Here is a 22230-nt window from a genome sequence, read left to right on the forward strand (position 1 = left end):
GGCCGGGAGAAGGGGCTCTCCCGGCCGCGCGGCCGCACAAAGCCAGGAGAGCCGCGGCGGCTGCGGAGTGAGGCGCGCCCCCTCCCGCGAGCCGGCGGAGCGCGCGTGCCCGCCCCCGCCCCCCGCCCCAGCCCCGGGAGCGCCATTCGCGGAGTGGCTTACGCTAGTCGCCAGGCGTACGGCGCCCCAGCGGCCGGGGAGGTGCGCTGCCCGGCTCCCGTAAAGTTATTGTGAATGGGAGCGGAGCGGGTGACGTCAGCGCCGAATGTCAACAATGTAGCGATTGAGAGTGTGGGCGTTCCGGGTAGAGCGCGAGCCGTGCGGCGCGGAGCAAACAGCGCCGAGCCGCCGCCGTCGCCTCGCCAGCAGCTGTAGCAGCAGCAGCAGCAGCGACCGTGCACGCCCGGGCTACGAAAGCAGCAGCGCTAACGTGAGCGCCCGCCGCCGCCCTCGCCACCCGCCTGCCCACTCCCGCTGCCGCCGGGCTCCCGCGCCCCCCCACCTCCGGCCTCCCCTCGACCCTTCCCCTCCCCCTTCCCAGCACACTCGGGGAGCTGGGAACGGGCTGCCATGTGATACGCGTCCTCTCCTCGAGCTTTTGGTGACCCCCGAACCGCCCACCGCGCCGGCCGCCGAGAGAGAGCTGCGGGCTGGGAAGACGCAGAGAAGACGAGGCGGCAAAGGACGCAAAGTTCTCTGGTGAGGTGAGTCCCAGGTCCAGCGCCCCAGCACCGGGCGGGGTGGCAGGCAAGTTTGAGGGGGCAGTGGGTGCGTGGGGAGGTGTGGAAGCGGCGCGGGAAGGGAGCCGCGATCTCCCAGCGCGCAGCCGCTGGCCAAGCGCCCTGCCCGCTTTTATGGCATTTTCTAGGAACGAGAACGCGGTGGGAACCGAGCGGGCGGACACGCCGCGACGAATGTGCGCTCTCTCGCCTGGCTGTTTACGGCGAGCGAGGCGGCATTGTATTTTGTTCGCGTCGACGGGTGTTTTGGAACAGTAGGGGGAGGAGGAGCAGAGGGTAATAAGTCAGGCGTGGGGAGGGCGGGCTGGAGGGAGGCGCGCGTCCGCGCGAGCAGGAGCAGCTGTCAGACCCACCGCCCTGCTCCCGCCCGGCGAGGCCTGGGCGCCCCGGCCCCTAACCCACAATCTCCGCGCGGGGAGCGACGGCCTCCAACATGCCCGTAGTGTCCGTACCCCGGGCTGCTCGGTGAGGACCGCCGCCGCCGCGCTTTTGCGCTCAGCTGTCAGTCTCCGCTGGATAGCCAGAACCACTGCGACTGGCGGGGCATCAAAGCCCAAGTTTAGAGTCCCGAGAGGAAGCTGGTTGGGGCCTCGCCGCGCAGACCTCGGGCTGCACGCTGGGTGGAATGCCTACTAGCCAATGACTGGGTTATCGGAATGCGTCCCTTGGAAGGCAAACCCAACTCGTGCCACTAGAGAGGGAAACCTTGCAAATCCTTTCCCCAAGGTTCTGCATGAAATCCAAGTGCATCACAAAACCTCTTTTCCTTCCCACGCGTCGGTTTCCAAGCCACAGAAGCTCAACCTAAGAAAAGGAGTTTATCCAGGGGACACCGCTCCACCTCCCCATGCGGAGGCGCCCTGTGAGTTTCTCAGCTCTCTCACCCTATGGGTGCTCTGGAGCCCAGTGCTGATGGAGAGGGCGGTGGGCGGCGCTCATGGACTGCCCCAGTTGCCGGCGAGAGGGGACTGTAGTGAGCATCGCGGTGACCTCGGTCTGGCCGAGGATTTGCAGGAACTCAGACTGTGGGAGGAAGCAAGCAGGGCCGGGTGTGTGCGTATGAAAGCAGCCGCACACCCCTGGCTTCGGGGGTCGTGGGTACGCGGGGTATCCCCAGAACCCTTTCGTGTGTGGGCGAGTTTACAACTTGGGGGAAGTTCCCGCCCAGCCGCTGTCGGGATGGGACGGTTTAGTCTGTGGCCCGAGAAGGCGCAGCTCGCGGCCCCCGAGACCCGAAACGGGGTCCCTGGAAAACCAGATGGACCAGGGCGCCCCACCCCCGATTGATCCACAGACTCCTGGTGGACCCGTGGATGATAGTGAGACGCGGTGTTCCCCAGTTTTCACTTTCTCTGTATAGTGCTGCCGTCCCTCCCTCTCTGTAAATTTAATCTGTTGAGTGTATTTAACTAAAAAGGGAAATTACTTTAGATAAAAATCCTTTCCTGTCTAGTGGGAACCTTGGCATAGATGGTACCTAATGAGATATTTTGCTTTTGTCTGTTTAGAGTGAAATTAGAGATGTTAACTGATAACGGTTTTCTCAGATCATTAAAACGTAACATGTAGAAAAGGCACTTCGAGCCGCGAAGGCTCTGGCTGACATGAAAGAAGCTGAGTGTGATCGGCTGCCCCTCAGCGGAGAGGGCTGTTTTGGTGAGGCAGAAAAAGTCATGCTCAAAATGTGAGATTGCCCCACCCTGCTTCTCCAGCAGCTCGCGAGTAAACGGCAGTTTTCATTCTTGCAGGTAATAATACACGTGAGTCAAAAATGACATCTTGTTAGAATTAAGTCTGTAAGAGAGATTACTAAATTACAGTGTTGCATTGAAGCTGCTCCAGTGAAAGGTCTGTCAGCATTTCCATTGTAAATTCAGTTTTTCAGGAGTTTATAACTTCACCACAAAACTTTGAGTGACTGAAATGTTTTTCCCTCCCTTCTAGTGTTCTGGTTTTAAAAAGAAATGCATTGATTACCTACTTTCATCCTGTTTGCTATTCCGGAAACTTGAATATCATTCTAAATGGGGTCCCAAAAATGGAATGCACAGTGCGTGGGATAAAGTACTTTTGTTAAAACATACTTCATTTGTGCATAACAGTATTTTCATTTTGGATTTTGGAAGGCTTTAGGTTTGCCATTTGGTCATCACAAATATGTTGCAGTATCTATCGATTCTGCAGGTAGATTGAAAAATCAGTTCGTATTGTATATGCCAGGATTGTATCTAGAAACATTCTCCTCACATATGTGTGTATCTGAACTCATTGCTAAATTATGAACACCCCTGTTAGCTACTTCTCAGTTCTTTGTGTGTTGCTTGTGAGGATCTGCCATAGAGAAGGAGTAAGGTAGAAAGTGAGGGAGGGAATTTGGACCCCTACCCCCATTCACTTTTCATTATTACTAGTGCCTCGGAGGAAGCTATTTATTCTTTCTGTTGAATTCAGCCTTTAACTCAGTGTCTTCAGGCAAGTCCCTTCCAGTCCCTCACCTCTGGCTGCTTTGTGAGGGGCTTAATTATTTGCAAACTGCCTTGAAATCCCTGGATGAAAGGCACTGCATAAGTGCAGAGTATTATTATTCAGATACGGAATTTAATGATCCATTACAGTTCATCAGGAAAATGCACTTTGCAGTGATGGTAGGAAATGTTTCCACCTCATAGAGGGTAATAATAACTGCTTAAAAGTAGGTTCAGATTACAGATGAGACAATTAACTCCAGCCATGTGCTCTTCAATTTGTTGCAATTCATTTTGTGATCAAAGTGAGCCACAGAGAGCCAGATGGTCAGGTTCATGTTCAAATCTCTTCTAGACCAGCCCTTCACTTCTGGGCCCACTGTCTGTGCAGCCGATGAGACTTATTCATTAGCGCTTGTGAGCTGTTCCTCAGAATCTGTGATCGAGGCTCCTGTGATGCCAACAAAAGAGCTCAGACCAGTCTGTATTGTTTGTTGGGAGCAGTTTAATTTTACTTGGATTAACTTGTGCTTAGTGTCCCTGGTACGGTTCCAGCCTTAACAAGAGAAGAGAGAGATCCCAGTGGCTCTCTAGCTCAGCTGTGCAGGGCTCTGCTGCCCTACTTTTTGTACCTCAGATTTCAGGGGCTACGGAACCTGGCTTGTTGTAAATGCTGGCTTGCTGCTGAATGAAAGACGGAATGCTTTAGATAAATAAATACCCTTCCTGTGTGGCTGAGTGGGTGAAGAGCAGGACCAGCTTTGTGGGCATGGGACCTGCCCCAGAGCACAGGTCCCCCACTCCTCATCTGCTCAGAAGGACCTCTTTTGTTTACTCTTCTGCTGTTGTCATCTTGAAATCGTTCACAAAGTTCTTGACCACGGAGCCTTCATTTTTATTTGTCTTTTTATTTGTCGCTGGTTCTGGTGAGGGAGGGGGTGCATAAAGTGCAGTGACAGGTAACAGCTACTTTGTCCTAGCTTCTTTTTTGTTGATTATTACCAGGCAGGAATGGGTGGGAATGCTGGCTTTGTGTTGCTACATCATCTGTTTTTTCCAAGGGAACCTGGATATCTGGATCTTTATGTGGAATTCCCTGATTTTTAAAAAATACTAGCTCAGTAATTTGGATGAGAACGTATATAAGAGCCAGAGCTGGCCTGCAGGCTTTCTTCACTGAATGTGCTAATCCATCTTATTGTTTAGTATTTCTGTATTTGACTATTTAATAAAGCCTGGCACATAGGAGTGACGATGTGAGTCTCCACCAAATGAATGGTTACAGCTGTTGGGGAAACTGAAAAATAACAAGGAAAAGTAACACTTGAAATCAACATTTAATACCACTCAGGGATTGCTAGCTTTCTTTTAATAGAGAATACAAGTTGAAAGGCCAAAACGTTAATACCATCGGCACTGTGGAACCCTCTGCAGGTAAATCATCCATTGCTTTTGAACTACCCACCCTGTATTTAGTCGTTATTGACCAGATGGGAGTAACTTGGCTATTTAATGCCTAAGAACCTCCATGAAAATGTGATATTTGAAAACACCCACTAGAATAATAGCTGTGGTTTATTGGATGCTCATCATGTGCCAGAAACTGTGTTAACAGCTCTACTCTATGTAACTCATTGACTTCTCAGAGCAACCCTGTGAAGTAGGAATTGTGCCCATTCTGCAGAAGAGTAAGGTTCTCGTTTTATGTTAGAAAGCATTTCATCTGAATGCAGCGTGTTTTTTCTTGACTGGCTGAAGGTTTTGTTGCCATCCGATACACACAGTCTAGCCCTGAGGCAATGACTGAGTGTAGGGTAGGGAACATAGAGTGTACAGAGAATACGGTCCCTACCCTCAAGTACGAGGAACAGAAAACAAGACAAAATGAAGCAAATTTGTCAAAATCTGCAGCAAACATTACTTCTGCCTTCCTGTTCCTCTCCATTCGCAATCTGGATGTCGAAGAAACTCCTATCAGCCGAGGCACTCGCAGGTCAGCGGAGTTCAGAAGTTAGGGCTGGGTCAAAAACGGGCATCTCCTTGGAAGAAAAGGTAACTTTTGGCACACCTGAAGATGTTAGGAGAAGCAGCACTGAGGCCCTGGGAATGACAGAAAACTGTTCCTGCGTTATCAGTGACAGTGTGACCCATTCCTGTCCCACCTTTATATTTTATGTAAATATTTACAAATTGTTCAGGTCCTAACCTGATGTGAACTAAACATCTAAACATTTTGTAAACTCAGTAAGGTTGCCCAGAATATTACCTTTTTTTAAAAAAAATTGGTCTGGGGTGACATTTAATAGAAAAGTAGTTCTTTCTTTGTCAATTCAAGGTTTTTCCTTTTAGTTTTTTCCCCTTTCCTTTGTTGTTAATTTCAAATGTCAGTCTACCTAACTGAAGCCTAATTCCCCCATCAGCATGCTACCCAGCGTCCCTGACGCTGGAAGTGGCCTCGGAATCACCACTCTGTCCTTCCCAAGGACCATTTCTCCTCTGAAGAATATGGGAATTGAACCTTGTCCTACTAGTGGCACTGCTTCAAAAATCAGGCAGGAATTTTTGCCTTTGTTTTTCCTTGAGCTATTTTTTTCCAAAATAATAAATCTCCCCAATCTGAAAGCACTTCACGTATTCGTTCATTGTAGTCATTAGAATTACAGCCAAAATGTCTCGGTCTTCCCCAGTGACTTCATAATCACCATTTCTCCAGCATATTCCCTGGTTAACTTCTCTTTTGTTCCTTAGCCTGATGATAAATTGTCCTTTGGTTCTGAGATGTGTCACTTTCCTCCCTGACCCCTTTGTTCCTGTCCCGAAGGCTGTAGGACACGCTGCTGATGCCCCTGAGAGCCGGCGCTTGGTTACCGGCTCCCTTCTGTCCTTGTGTCAGTTTTTATTTTCTTCTTTCCCAAGCACTTAAATCCTCCATGTTCCAGTCCTCCCATACTTCTTGTAACTGTCTGCATTTGTTCCCGAGCCTGCAGCTGGCTCCAGGTTAGTTTCAGAAGAAAGCTTTTGAGTTTCCATACTTCCTCAGTTCCAGTCCTGCACTGTCCTCCTCTCCCTTCGTCACTTTCTATAAAGTGCTCCAGGAGTTGGCTTGGTACTCGGTGCATGTCTAACCCGCAGAAGGCTTACTTAGACTCTCCCTTTGGACTTGAAAGATGAGAGAGCCCAACGTGCTTATTTCCATTCTCTAAGTGGTAAAACCAAAAGAAGGTGCATGCCCAGCAAGTTCCCTTAGTATCCCAGTACCCACCAATTATTGGCAGTTTTTCTTTTCTTCCCACCCTGTATTCTCCTAAGCAGCAGAAGCTGGTGGATACCACAAAACAGGCCACATGTCCAAAAATGCCACTCTTTAGAGGCAGATGCCATATTCATTCACTAAACAAACATATACTGAACGTCTCTTATGTGGTGTGAAGCATGGTGTTAGCCAATCGTGGTGCTAGTGGGGAGCGAACCTGGTCACTCCTGGTCCCTGCGCTCATGAAACACACCATCTAGTAGGAGGGAGGACATTAGTCAGACAGCAACAGATAACCCGTTGCCTGTTCCTCTGAGGGAAAGTTGTCCATGCAGCAGAGAGTGTCATGGGGGAATATGACCAGGTTGGGAGGTTGGGACAGCCCCACCCTGAGGAACTGTGGAGTGAGCTGCCATCAGGGCCCATCTAAATCTTAGGGCTTCCTCTTTCCTCCTAGTCTCCTAATCCTAGGATTTTATTGCTGTCTCTGACCCTTTTGGAATATTGCATAAACCATGATATAACCCTTTGGGCCATTTTGGCAAATGGTCTTATATACAGAGTTCAGAATTGTTTTTTTTTACCTGTGTCTTTAGAACCTGATTGAAACAGAATTGTTAATTGCCCAGAGTACTGTTCATTTTCATACTTGGGGGGAAAAAATGCAAGTTAGTGTTCTTATTTTGAACATGTTTAGGGTTGTTTTGATAATGTTTGAATAATTAGAAGCTACACAGACATTTCCTCCCAGTGGGCTGGTATGTGTGGGACCTGAGCAAGGATCTTCAGTGAAAGTGTGAGCCCCGCTCCTGCCTGAAGCCCGGGCCTCCCGCCAGAGCAGGAGTGTCACCAGCCTCTGCAGACCAAAAACCATTATTTGGGCTATTCTTAACACAATTTAGGAGTGTTGACAGTGTCTATTCAAAACAAACTGTGTTGAAACTCAAACGCCTGTATTTTGTTTTCCTTTAATGATAGCTAACCTGTGTTGGGAGCTTTCTGTGTATTAGTCATATTAATTTATTTAGTCCTGGTAACAGTCCAGAGCTAGGTGGATCGTTAGAATCCAAGGCACAGATGTCGCCCGGCTAATGAGAGGGAGAGCTGGGACTGGAAACGGGGTGTCCGACGCCAGAGCCTGCTCTCATAACCACTGTGCTGTTTTGCCCCCTTTTCCTTTTCTTCGTTAGAGGTCAGAACACTCATGCAGATCTCAGAAATGGAAACACAGGCCAGTTCATCAAAATATTGGATGTTTTGTTGATGTCTGTTTGAAAAATGAAACTGGAAAGTAATTTCTCAGTGAACCTGAGTGAATGTATCTCCTGTCTTTCACACAGCTCACTCTCTAAAATGGCATTCCTCAGGTCTGAGGGTCCATTTGGAGATCAGAAAGTGGAAGGAATGACGTGTAAAAACAAAAGAAGAACTAGGCAGAGGACAGGAGTCCAGTGGCTCTGTCCCCAGGGCTCCCCTGTAGCTCAGGCTCCTGCCCTCTTGTTATGTGAAGAATTTGTTTTTCAGCTTTGTAGTTTTCTTTCTGATGAGGTAGGAAAAGGTAAAAGAAACTATTCCTGTAATAGGTTGATTATTCTAGCTGAAGAATTTCATTCAGCTCCAATTCCATTAGAGCTCCTAATTAGAAATATTAGCCACTAGTAACAGATAAAAGCAGGTAACCTTTGCTCTCATTCTAGTCAATTTCAGGAAGAGATTATCTTGCCAGATTAGCATGTTGCAACTCTCAACCAGAGATTTGAATGGTTTTAGAGGACTCAGCTTTGGCAGTGACCCCAATTACCTCAAGATTGCAGGGTCACTGTTTAGAATGCTGACTCAGCTCTTCCCTGGGCCAGACACCCTAGTTGTCTTCTTCAGTTGGGAGCTGCTGAAATATTAAGCGTCTGTTTGTAGCTCAGTCTGGGAAAAGATCAAGTGTGTATGAATGTACTGTGCTTATTTTTCAGTACTTAGTTCAACTTTTGGAGATGGCTAAATGGAGAGATGCTTAGGGTGTCACTGTTGGAAGTTTTAAGCGATTAAAAAAATCAAGCAGATGAGTACATAAAGATATCTATGCAAACAATGATGAGCTTAAATTAAAGCTGCTGATTTAGTATGAGCATTACTTGCATTGATCTGGGGAATAACTACATGGGTTCAAGATTCCACATTATGCAAATGATGAGCCCTGAAGAAAAAAAAAAGAAAAAGAAATTAACTATAAAAGATATTATTACCCAGTCAGCAAGAGGAAAATGTAGGCATACTTAGATTTAACTCTTAGTTTTCATTTATCTTTTGGGCAGATCAGCTCTGGGAATGCTGATCTTTGCTGCAGTTAAGAAGAAGCTAGGCAAGGTTCGCCGCCAGTTCTCCCGCTGACCGCTTTCTGTCCTCACTCCACTCCGCGCTCTGCTGCGCTTGGACCGCCCAGTGTCCTCACCCAGTGCCCTCCTTCTCTTTCAAAACCAATCTCGGGAAAGGATTTTATGATTCAAAGCTTTACTAGGGTATAAATAACTGAGCATACTCAGTGCATTACTTTTTTTTTGTCAACCATGAGCTGTTTATAGGAGACAAAGCCAAAGAAATAAAATCCTAAAAATGGGAATAATAGGATTTCACACACTGGTAACCTGGGGATGGGAGGAAATTTCTGAGTGATGAGAGGGCTGTTTATAAATCGAACCCTGGACAGAATGTAGACAAGCAGATTAGAAGGTATAAACCACTGTAATACAAAAAATATAAAGGGCAGATGATTTTTAATAAATGATATATTTGTGAATGAGCATCACCTTTCCCTTGCCAGACACTGGATCTAATCACATAAACCTGTATAGCAGGGTTGTGTGTTATTTGACATTTAAACAGAGCTTCAGGGGAAAGTCACTTGGTCTATAATTAGGAATTTTTGTCAGTCAGTAGCAGTGAACCTGAAATACTTTATAATACTTAAATGTTGAATTTTGAAAGGCAAAGAAATCAGTGGGTCTCAAATCACCTGCTTCTTCATCCCACAGTTTTGTTGATAAAAGCTGAGTTGATAAATTGATTTCCAAATTGGCATGCCCCACCCTATGGATGGTGATGACATCTGGACATTTGCCGAGGTTGATTGATTAATGAAAACACGCTTTATTTTAGATAGAGGTGTTGCCTGTTAAATACCCAGTCAGGGGGGGGAGTCTGAACTGCCTTCTATACTACCCCCAAATTCCTCTGGTAACCATGCTATGTTGAGTTGATGGTGCCATCTAGTGTTAGTCTCTGGAACTGTCCTAATGGACTCCCTATTTCTCATTCTTCCTTTGCTGAGGCTCAGATCACTGAGCATCTAGCTGGGTGAGAAGAGTCTCCCCTCTCTGGGAGTGCATTGTCTACTAGAGAACTTCTCTGCATTCATACTTTTTCTGTCTTCATAGTTTAATATCCCTCCATGACTTCCTTCCTGCCTGACTCCATTTCTTTATGTTCCTCTAGTATCCCCTTTGCAGCTCTTTCTCTTCCCTTTTTATCTCTTCATTTGATCAATTTGGGGGGGTTGTCAGTACTCCCAGCTGATAAAAAGATTTTTCTAATGATATGCCAAAGTCAGGAAACACCTTGCATTCTAAAGTGAAATTACCCATTATGCCAGATTAAAGAGCCAGAGTGAAGCTGACAACGAGGTCCACGAGTCTCACTTAGAAACAGTCCCCTCATCTTCCTCTAGACATTTTCTCAACCACAGTCAATCAAGAGAGTTTTTGTTTTTTGGGTTTTTTTTTTTTTTTTTAGTTTTGGAATTATTTTTATAGTATTAGTTTTTCTTTTTAAATATCAAATTTATCCTCTCAGTCGTATTTTAAATGTGAGTCGCTTTCACGGACTATCCAGGACCCTCATGTCATTAGCATGGCGTTGTTTCTGTGGGTAAATGTGTCCTGAGTGCCAGACAACCAGTTTTCCTGTAGATTTTGGATCCTGTATTATGTAAAAGAACAAAGATGAAAGGTGCGTAGGATCAAGCCTGAGGTGTGACTACTCCTTAACGTTTGTGGGATCTGCATTAGTGTACGTGTCTCAGTTTCCCACATCAAACAATAAATTTTAAATTTCCACTTCTGTTAAGCATCTTGATATTGTGGGTTTGAAAGTAAATCCCCTCTGAAAAACAGGAACTGTGCTTGTCTGTTACCGGTTCTTGTGGTCAATATGGCAACTATTTTGATTTTTCAGAAGGGAGGAAAAGCAGTTAAATCCAGTTAAAATTAAAACCAGTTAAAATTAACTAGCTCGTGAGATTTGAATGCAGCTGTTCCATACATCACAACACCGAGAGTTGTTTGTTTATTACCACTATTAATGACTCTTAGTTGCTACTACTACTTCTTAAGCAGTGGCATAGATTATTTACATTTTTTGATTCAACCTTGTTTAAATAGCAACTTCAAAGGTAGAGAGGTTTCTGTTTCCTAATTTGCATGTACCTTGTTTTTGTTTTTGCCGGATAGGTGTGTGCACCTTCTACAGGCAAGAGTAATTTAGCCGTCAGCAGTTTCCGACCAGCAGTGCCTGCTGACTCACGAGGCGGCTGCAGTGCTCAGCTGGCCTCACTGTCAACTGCCCACAGTGTCAGTGCTGCCCTGGGAGAGCACTGGGCCCTGTAGTTGCCGGCAGGCTATTTTCAGACCTGTGTGGTCACTGCCGAGCTGAGTTCCCTTCTCCTTCCTGCAGCCAAACATAGCGTTCTGGTTGTAGGTTAGAAAACTGGGCATATTTCTACCTTTGTAGAGACTGCATTAGACTCAGCAATTCTGGGAATTCCCTCAAGAAAACAGATTTTTTTTTTTACTTCATTTTATTTACTTATTTATTTGATTTTAGAAAGAGAGAAACATTGATTTGTTGTTTCACTTATTTATGTAGTCATTGGTTGATTTCTTGCATGTGCCCTGAATTTCTGGGACTCTTTAAGGGGAGAAGGGGAGAGAGGAGATTTTTTTTCTCCTTTTGCACCAAAAGGAACTTTCATGCACCTTTAACTTAGGCTTGCTTGATGTAACCGAAACCTGACCCACTTCTCCCTGGGTGGGGAGCGTGAGTGCCTTGAGAAGGGAAGCAGCGCGGCATGGGTGCTGAGTGGCTAGCCTGACATGGTTTTGTGTGGCTTTAGTCCTTAAGAAAGGACGGATTTTGTTGGTAGCCACTGCATGTTATTAAGGTTAAGAAAAACAAACACACACCTGGCCTCCGGTCATTTTAAAGCTGGCATGTGTTTTCAGAGATGGTTTTGCTTTTTGTTTTTGAAGTTCAGTTCTGCTTATTTTCATCGGTAAGTGTGAAATGCAACTTTCCTTTTGTAGTTACCAGTTGATCAAATCATCCTAAACTATTCTAAGAAGTGAGATCAGCTGGGGAAAAAGAAAGCTTTGCACACTCTGAGGAGTGCTCCTCCTTTTTTTTTTTTTTCTTTTTTGGCTTCAATAAGCATTCTGAAGCAGCTTTGACCAGTAATAAAGAAAAAGCTAAGCCACAGTGACTATGTGTAACATGATGTTGATGGAAGTTCTTGGTTTCCGCCGATACGAATGACTCATCAGTATCAATAGAATTGTGACTTCTAATAATAACACAGTGCAAGACCTTCAAAACATGTGGTTTTTTAGCCCTAGCTGTTAGTGAAAGGTTGGAAAATATTAGTTTAAGCAATTTTTTTTCTGATCTCTTGATTTCACCCAAGTATAAAGTTGTTTTTTGTAGGTGTGATGATCACACTATTGTTTTTTCATCTTACTGTTTTTAGTTTCATTATGACTAAGTAGCCAAACTCAGATCATTTCATCGTTTAGAAATCTGTGCAGTAAGCATCTCCTGACAGGGATGTGTTTTGAGGGAAATGTGGCTGAAAAGCAAATCGTCCCTGAACAGAGAAAGGAAAAACCTGGTACAGACGGCAGTCCACCGCGCTGCTCGCCTCCTACACAGCATCCACTGCAGAGGGCTGTGGCATTGCTGACTAGCCCTATTGCCATGTGAGTCATTGTCAAAGGATTCCAAGAGGAAGGCTAACAGAAAATTCGAGTCAGAAGAAAAGGCACAGTGGAAAAGGAGCAGTTATCATTTCCACTGCTGAGGGGCTGCCTGGAGACCCTGAGTGTCACAGAGAGTTTGGGTGTGTGCTCATATTTTGCAGCCTGTTTACTTGTGTCTCAGTATGGGAGCAATTTGGGTTTTTTTAGTTTTTTTGTTTATTTGTTTGGTTGGTTTAGCTTAGTTTTGGTTTGTTTTTCCAGCAATTTGGCCAGACCAGTCAAGATCAGCATCTTAGCTCTGTACCACCGCAGGCTTACCCAAGGGCCTTTCCTTTTTGAGTTCAGTAGTGAAAGCAACTGAATTTCTAGAATGAGACCAACAGCTACATTTACATTTATATAGTTATTTTTTTTCTTTCTAAACACTTTATCTTTAGCAATGTTCTTTGTTTCCTAGCCACCAGAGACAGAGGCCTTTGTGACTTGCTTGATATGCTTGGCCTTGACCTGGGAAATAAATGCTTTAAAGGGAAGCTGAAAATTAGAATTGTGCACCCCAGTAAGGGGTCCTATCTGCCAGGAAGGATTTCTTAAGGTTAAATGGGACCAAATTCATAACCAGAGGCCAGCAGCCACTGCTGATTGAGGCCTCTAATGCGTACTGCATTTCAGGGAAAAGTCATAGACTGGGTTACCAAGCCTCCACTGTATTCCTGTCATCTGAGCCTGCCCTTATAAATGAGCTCAACCAATGGGCTGAGAGCTGCCCCTTCCAGTCAAAACTGTGAAACTTTTTCCTTATTTGTATCTATACTGACCAATCGGAATGCCTGATTCTGACCAATCAGGACCATAATATTTGGCCAATCAGAATTCTACAATTTGGATTCTTCATTTGCATAAAAATGGGCCAATCAGAACCAGGGTAGGCACTTTTTCTATAAAAGGTGGCCTCCCCCGTGTCTGTAAGGAATGTACTTTCAGTTTCCTCTAGATAGGGGCTGCATTTCTCTAGTTTGCAAACCCTTCACTTGAATAAGTTTTCTTCTCTTTTCACACCTCAGATTGGGGACATTTGTTGACAGAATTTTTTTAGTTCAAATTTTGTGTCAGTCTTGTCTCTTTCGCACTTTGTTTTAGATGTGTTTTGGTTTTTATTTTTTCTTTTTGGTGTCCTGCCATCTTCCCAGCATTTTGAGTTTCTAATGCTTGTCCTTCCCTGTTAGTCTTTTTATCCTTGTGTTATGCTACCTAGTAGAGTTTCTTTTCTGGGTGTCTTATTCTATCCCCACTCTTGGCAAGTGTTTGCATTTTTTTTTTTTTTCTGAAGCTGGAAACGGGGAGAGACAGTCAGACAGACTCCCGCATGCGCCCGACCAGGATCCACCCGGCACGCCCACCAGGGGGCAACGCTCTGCCCACCAGGGGGCGATGCTCTGCCCCTCCGGGGCGTTCCTCTGCCGCGACCAGAGCCACTCTAGGGCCTGGGGCAGAGGCCAAGGAGCCATCCCCAGCGCCCAGGCCATCTTTGCTCCAATGGAGCCTTGCTGCGGGAGGGGAAGAGAGAGACAGAGAGGAAGGAGAGGGGGAGGGGTGGAGAAGCAGATGGGTGCTTCTCCTGTGTGCCCTGGCTGGGAATCGAACCCGGGACTTCTGCACGCCAGGACGACGCTCTACCACTGAGCCAACCGGCCAGGGCCTGTTTGCATTTTTTTTAATCAGTGTGAACACTTGCCTCATATCATTTGCTTTCTTAGATTCTGTTGCCTCCTGCCTGCATGGCCACACCCCTTCCTCACTGTGTTTTTGGACAGACATACACACATGAACTCACTATATGTAATACGTGTGCATGCACATGCACCCACATGATGCCCCTCTCTGATGCTGGTCTCTTGCTCAGAGTCACCCCAGAGTGGCCTCAGGTGCTATTGTTGCCATCCCTGCCAGCAGCCAGTTTTTGGAAGGGGTCATTCAGGTGGGAAAGAAATCTGAAGGGAAGCTGGAACTGGCTTTGGGCCTGAGACTGAAAAACATCCTGGGAAGGAGGCTGGATTCTAAGGAACCAGGAAAAGGCCCAAAGGCGGCTGGGGCCAAGGAGCGGATAGGCTGGGCTCAGGCATATTAGCAAAGAAAGACAAGACGTTGAGATGGTCCTGCCACCCAGCCTAGAGTTAGAGATCCTGATTGGGTCAGAAATGCATCTAGATGGGGTGAGATGGCTGAGGAGAGATTAGGGGAGAGGGAGACTGAGAAACCAGGGTATAAAAGAAGACTGGGGTCTTTGAACTGCCCTCTATGAAAATGTTCTAACAGCCTGGTAGGTCCACAGAACAGGTGAGAATTCACAGGACACAGTGAGAAGTAACTGTTTCCCCAGAGCCTCTCAGGAAGGCCTTCCCTGACTGCCCTGTGGTATAGATTTTATTAATTTTCTTGTAGATTTTGTTCCTCTCTGACATGCTCTATACATTGCTTGCCTGTTTATTATGTATACCTCACTGCAACTTTAGCTCCAGGAGCTCAGGGGTCATTGTTTCCAGTGTCTGGCACTGAGTGGGTACTCAATAAATATGTATTTGTTGGATGGATGGATGGATGGATGGATGGACGGATTCATTGACTCTCCCTCTTTAAAAATCACCTATGGCTTCTTGCTGCCCATAGAAGTCTAAACTTCTCCTCAGTAGAACATTTACAGCTCCTTATAATCTGTTCCCTTTCTATCATTTCAGATATGTTTTTCACCAATGTCTTGTTCATACTGAATGTTAGTTTAATGTCTTTTGAACCAATTCACATTTTTATTTAGTATAGTTTCCTAATACATGAGTTATATACATTGACTTGGAAGTTCTTTTAATAGATCCTAAAATTACTTTTTGGACAAATAAATAGTTACTTATTGAGGACTTGCTCTTTGTGGAGAACTCTGTTTGGCACAGGAAATGATGTGTGGAATACAACACCAGAATAAATGGTCTCTGTGTGGAAAAGTTGTTTCATATTGGAGATGACATATGTAAAGGGACGTGAGCATATGAAGTGCAGTGCAGGGCCATATATGCCCCAAGGCAGGATGAACAGTAGAGGTAAGTGTTGAAAAGTTATGAGAAAGGAGAATCAGCAAGGTTTGGAGGACTGGGATGTTTTAAAAGGAGTTAGATCCATATATGTCTTCAAAATATTGTGGTATTTGCTGAAATGGTCCTTAATTTCTTAGTTGATCCCCTTCATGATTTTATAGATGTCAAGTTCATCGGCTTTATTGTTTGATAATGATTATTGTCAAGATAATGTCTTTTGATCATTCTTAAGATGCAATGAGTGGAGGGATATGAAGATTCTAAGTGCAGATCTATGAAATTCTTGTATAATAAGATGAAAAGTTTAAAACATATGAGGAGTACTTTACTTTCATTATTTGGGAAAAAAATGTGAATAGACCTTTTTTCCACTAACGCTTGAAGAGTGAGAAAACAAGCTCAAAATAGTTGATGATATGTGGCACATATATCGTATAAAACTAGTCCAAAATATGTAAAGAACACATATAAATCAATAAGAAAAAGCCAGACAACCCAATCAAAAAATGACACTGTGCATTCCTATCCTTAAACATTTCCTAAAAGAAATCCAAATGGCTAGTTTAATAATCAAATTAAAATCCTAATAACATACCATGCACATTCTTTGGATTGGCAAAAATTTAAAAACCTAACAATGCCAAGTGTTGACAAGGATGTAGATGAATGAGAGTTCTTATATATAGCTGGTAGGAGTATAACTTGATACAATTACTTTGGAAAATAGTTTGTTATTGTTTAACAGAAGTTCCACCTGTTAATTACTTACAACTCAGCAGTCTTACTCTTACGTATACATATAGGAAAAAGTCATACGTGCTTGAACAAACATGGACAGGGATGTTCAAAGAAGCATTGTTTATAAGAGCAAAAACTGGTGCAATCCAAATACCCATGAACATCGGATTGAATCACCACATTTTACTGTATGTATGCACTGGCATACTATTTGGTAGTGAAAAATGAGCTAACACAGAGGAGGGTGTGGATAAGCAGCATGCTTGATGGTTAGGTTAAGAGCAAGGATTTTGCCTGGCTTCAAAATTTAGTTCTGCCACTTTGTGACCTTGGGCATGTTTCTTAACCACAGTTTTCTCATCTGTACATTGGAGAAAATAATAGGGTTGTTAGGAGGATTAAATGAGTTAATATTTGTAAAATGCTTAGGAGATTGATGAGCATGTAATACCTCCTATGTAAGTGTTTGTTAAACAAATAAGAAATGCATGCATTAGTATGGATGAATCTTACAAAGTTAATGTTGAATGAAATAAGCCAGACACAGAAGAATATGTACAGTATGATCCCATTTATTTAAAGTTCAAAAGCATGCAAAACTAAATATATTATTTAGGATGCATATATGGATGGTAAAACTATAAAGAAAATTAAGAACCCTGGGCTTGCCTGGTCAAGGCATATATGGGAGCTGATGCTTTCTGCTCCTGCCCCCTTCTCTCTCTCTAAAAATGGGTAAATAAAATCTAAAAAAAAAGGAGAATTAAGAGAATGACTTTCACAAAAACATCAGTGTTGTAGTAACCCACAGAGGTGATGGAGTAGGAGATGATGGAGAAAGGGTTCATTAGATGCTTTCCGAGGTCCTGGTAATGTTTTATTTCCAACCTGAATAGTAGTCCCAAGGATGTTCTTTTTTAAAACTATTTTTTAAAGCTGCATTTTTTTATATGTGAATATGTATAACCTATTAGGTAATACACTTTGTAAAGGTTTTTGTGAGTTATTTTCTGAAAATATTTCTGATTTGAGCTGTTATTTTAAAATTACCACAGGGACTACCAAGCCTAAAGCAGCAAGATGACATTTAACAGGAATAAATGTAAACTCCCACATTTAGGTTAAAAAAATTATTCAAATACAGAATTTGCACACCTGTTTGGTACCAGTTCCTGCACAAGATTGTGAGCACCATGGTTCTTATGGCTGGCAACGCCTCCTTAGAGCCCCATTAAGAGAGCTGTCATTTTTAAATTGGGCAGTACAGTGGTCTTGCTCAGCTATTCTCAGGCCTGGTTGTTGCATGTATGGAATACTCTATGTCCCATCCCGAGGGACTATTTGGGGGGAAAAAATGCTGACCATGAAGGGAACATCCTCTGTGATTAAGATGTTTACAGATGGCCCTGGCCGGTTGGCTCAGTAGTAGAGTGTCGGCCTGGTGTGTGGAAGTCCTGGGTTTGATTACTCATCAGGGCACACAGGAGAAGTGCCATCTGCTCCTCCACCCTTCTCCCTCTCCCTTCTCTTGATCTCTGTCTTCCCTTCCCGCAGCCAACGCTCCAATGAAGCAAAAGTTGGTGTGGGCACTGAGGATGGCTCCATGGCCTCCACCTCAGGCGCTAGAATGGCTTCAGTTGCAACAGAGCAATGCCCCCTAGTGGGCTTGCTGGGTGTATCCTGGTTGGGCGCATGTAGGAGTCTGTCTGACTGCCTCTCTGTTTCTCACTTCAGGAAAAAAAAGAGGTTTATGGATCTGGAAACTGGTCAAGGAAGTAGGGATGTTTTACATGGAAAAGAGGAGATGTAAGGAGATCAAGGGTGTCTCCCATCATCAGATGAGGAAGCATACTTACTTAGTTGCTCCACATGTAGAGCACTGCATTGTCTATGGGTGGAGGCAAGTTTTGCTCCTGGCCTAAGCAGAGACCCTGGGGCCTCCTTTAGGTTTAGTTAGAACCTCACTACCTGATACGTGGTCCCTGGACCAGCAGTATTGTTATAATCTGGAACTTGTTAAGATGCAGAGTCTGGGCCCTGGCCAGTTGGCTCAGTGGTAGAGTGTCGGCCTGGCGTGCAGAAGTCCTGGGTTCGATTCCCGGTCAGGGCACACAGGAAAGGCGCCCATCTGCTCCCCCCCTCCCCCCCTCCTTCCTCTCTGTCTCTCTCTTCCCCTCCCGCAGCCAAGGCTCCATTGGAGCAAAGATGGCCCGGGCGCTGGGGATGGCTCTGTGGCCTCTGCCTCAGGCGCTAGAGTGGCTCTGGTCGCAACATAGCGACGCCCCGGATGGCAGAGCGTCGCCCCCTGGTGGGCAGAGCGTCGCCCCCTGGTGGGCGTGCTGGGTGGATCCCGGTCGGGCGCATGCAGGAGTCTGTCTGACTGTCTCCCCGTTTCCAGCTTCAGAAAAATACAAAAAAAAAAAAAAGATGCAGGGTCTGATGCCTACCCTACACCTACTGAATCACAATCTGCATTTTATCTGGATCCCCAGGGACTCACATACACATTAAAATTCGAGAGGCACTGGGCTAAATGTTTCTAAGATCCCTCTTCATAATTTTTAGGATCTGGTGTTTTTATTTAGTAAACCAAAAATTACCAGTTTATATGTAACATTATCAACTTAAAATGCCTGTATTGTATATTTGAAAGTTGCTGAGAAGGTAGGTCTTGAAAGTTCTCATCACAAGAAGAAAATAAATTTGTAACTATGTATGGTGCTGGGTGTTAACTAGACTTACTGTGGTGACCATTTCACTCTGCAAAGGTGGGCAAAAGTAGGTTTGTAATTGTGAATCTGTAAAAGAGTTTATTGTATTATTATTTATTGATTTATTTTCCATATGAAAAACTTTAAACCTACTTTTGTCTACTCCTTTATATACAAATATCAAATCACTATGTTGTATACCTGAAAGTAATAAAATATGTCAATTATATCTCAATTGCAAGTTTTTTAAAAATAAAATGCCTGAATATGTTATCTATATATATATAAACCCAAACAAATATTTATTGCTTGATTAGTTTGAAGTGAATTTGTACATTTTCCACCTAATGTAACAGTTAGGCTTCTTATGTATTTGGGCACCTTATAGCAATTAAAATATAAGTTCATTTTTTTTCTTTTTAATATAAAGGACTCGATTCTTACATCAGAGTTGCATTAATTTCTTCAGGGTTTTTTTTTCCTTTTCTATTCATTAAAATTTCCAGAGTACTTTAAGGTTCTGAATACCTGTTAAGTATACTAAAAAAAAAAAAAAAAGACATTTAAATAATAAAACATCAATATATTGACTTTATATTTAGCCTATTTTTTTGCTTGTACATATTCTATAGTTTTACCTTATGGAAACCTTTGAAGTCTGAGTAATTTATAGTAATTTCCACAGTAGCCCTTATCTTTTAGATTTTATATCTGAGATCAGGCAAATAAAATAATTTTACCTTTTTTCTCTCAAAATACCGTGACTAACTTGAGCTCATCTCTTTTTTCCTTAAATATTTTGCTACTTATCCTTTTAACTTACGAAGTTCAGATGGAATCCATCATTCGTGTCATATTTCCCCCTTTATGTAATTCATCACTTATTCTTTTGATGTCGATAGCAAAATGAATACTTAACATGATAGTCATAAAATTCCAAAATAAAGAAGTTCTTGAATGACTTACACTCAGATAAAAATATGGCAAAAGTGAATGGAGAAAACTTCTTATGAATAAAAAATTCTTTAAGATTGTGTAACCATGAATTATTTGGTTTAAGCACATATTTCCAGATCTGCTTTCTTTTGGCATATAGGACAAAGACACTTGACTTTGACAGGTGGCTTAGATAATGTTTGGTGTATGTGTGTCATCTATCTGAGATAGTGTATGACAAATGGCTTTATAAAATATTAAAGTACATTATAACTTTTCATTTTAGTTTAACAGGATTTCCCCTCGTTTTATAGGACTGACAAAAATTTTATTTTGTCTTAGTGAGATTCTTCAAGTTTTGGCTTCTTAACTCATAAATGATTTTGAACAAATGAACCACGCTTCCTCATATCAGTAGCTGGCTAGATTTTCCTCTGCCAGCTTGTTTGCTTGCTTCATTTGTTCATTCATTCATTCATTCACCATGAATATATACTGAGCACATTCTGTGTACAAAACTCTGGGCTGAGTGCTCTGGGAAGTACATAAAATAAATAGGACAGTCCCAATGTCCAAAATATATATATAATTCATAAGTTTAATAAACATAGCATCTTATCAAACTTTAGATTATTAGGTCACCATTTTGAATATTGAGTAAATAAGAGATTGATGTTGAACTTAATAGCTGTTAAAAATTGCTTGAAATATAATCTTTAATTTTTTTTTTTTTTTGTATTTTTCTGAAGCTGGAAACGGGGAGAGACAGTCAGACAGACTCCCGCATGCGCCCGACTGGGATCCACCCGGCACGCCCACCAGGGGCGACGCTCTGCCCCTCCGGGGGTGTCGCTCTGCCCCGACCAGAGCCACTCTAGCGCCTGGGGCAGAGGCCAAGGAGCCATCCCCAGTGCCCGGGCCATCTTTGCTCCAATGGAGCCTCAGCTGCGGGAGGGGAAGAGAGAGACAGAGAGGAAGGAGAGGGGGAGGGGTGGAGAAGCAAATGGGCGCTTCTCCTGTGTGCCCTGGCCGGGAATCGAACCCGGGACTTCTGCACGCCAGGCCGACGCTCTACCACTGAGCCAACCGGCCAGGGCCATAATCTTTAATTTTTAAGGGCAAGGTTTCGGAAGATTATTATTACATATCCCTGTAGAGTTTACCTGATCTTAGGTTTTTTTCAACAATGGTTTGAAATCATTCCAGTCTAGACTCCTGCTGTGCTATACAATATGGTAGCCACTATGTGTAATGTGGCTTTTGAGACTTGAAATGTGACTAGTCCGTATTGAGATGTGCTGTGAATACAAAACACACACTGATTTCAAAGGTTTAGTACACAAAAAAGAACAAAATATTTATTTACCCATTCTTTCAGGTTGATTACATGTGGAAATGTTAATATATACTTTGCACATTAAAGGTTAACTAAAAATACTGTTTTTAACTGGTTGGGTTTTTTTACATTAAAAAAGATGTGGCTACTAGAATATTTAAAATGACCTATGTGGCTTGCTTTATATTTCTACTTGGAAGTGCTGGTCCAGACTCTAAAGTGTGGAGTGATTGAGAGCTCTCAGAGAAGACAAGATCGGAGCTTAGCATCTGTAGAAAGGAGATGCCACCGACAGAATCCACCTACCTGAAGAAGAACTTCAGGCTGCACCTGGGCCCTTTTTCCAGAGCTCCTTGCTTTCCCGGACCCACGAAAAGAGCATATGTCAGGCAACAGTTATAAGCATTTGTATGTCCTTTTTGCTAAAATGCACTGTTATGTCATTTAATCTCTGCTATTCGCTTCATTTTATAGGAGTGGAAGCCAGAGAAGCCAAGATTGCATAGTTAATGGTAAAATCTTGAATTTGAGTCCAACTCTTTAGCTCTGTTTTACTATGCTGAGGCATTCTAACTTTCACACTTATAAATCTATTTCTTGAGAAAAACAGCTAATTTCATTTCATTTAACTTTTAAATTGAATTATATTATACATTGAGAAAAGTGTACATATCACGTACACTGATCATACTGATGAATTTTCATCAGGTGAACTCGGATATAACCAGCTCCCCGGTTAAGACACAGAACGTTATTCGTACTAGCCCAGAAATCTCTTATGTTATCCTTTTAACTACCCCTCTCATGGTAACCACTACTCTGACTTTTAAAAGCATGGATTTGTTTTGCCTGTCTTTGAACTTTATATAAATGGAGTCATATAGCATGCACTATTTTGTGTCTGGTTACTTTTATTCAATAATACATTTGTGAAATCCATTTATG

At 43.5% G+C, this 22230-nt stretch overlaps 1 protein-coding gene across 3 annotated transcripts in view; it reads left to right on the top strand.

Annotated features, from left to right (window-relative positions):
* The first annotated feature begins 206 nt into the window (after nucleotides 1-206).
* Nucleotides 207-22230, top strand: part of BACH2 (BTB domain and CNC homolog 2) — a 351908-nt gene continuing 329884 nt past the window's right edge. For 2 of the 3 annotated variants that reach the window (XM_066358877.1, XM_066358879.1), the window contains exon 1: nucleotides 207-704. The gene's annotated coding sequence lies outside the window, so the exon portion shown is untranslated. The remainder of the gene's footprint in view (nucleotides 705-22230) is intronic. The other variant, XM_066358878.1, reaches the window with a different exon arrangement.

Source organism: Saccopteryx leptura, chromosome 1, assembly GCF_036850995.1.
Source record: "Saccopteryx leptura isolate mSacLep1 chromosome 1, mSacLep1_pri_phased_curated, whole genome shotgun sequence".
Lineage (NCBI taxonomy): Eukaryota > Metazoa > Chordata > Mammalia > Chiroptera > Emballonuridae > Saccopteryx > Saccopteryx leptura.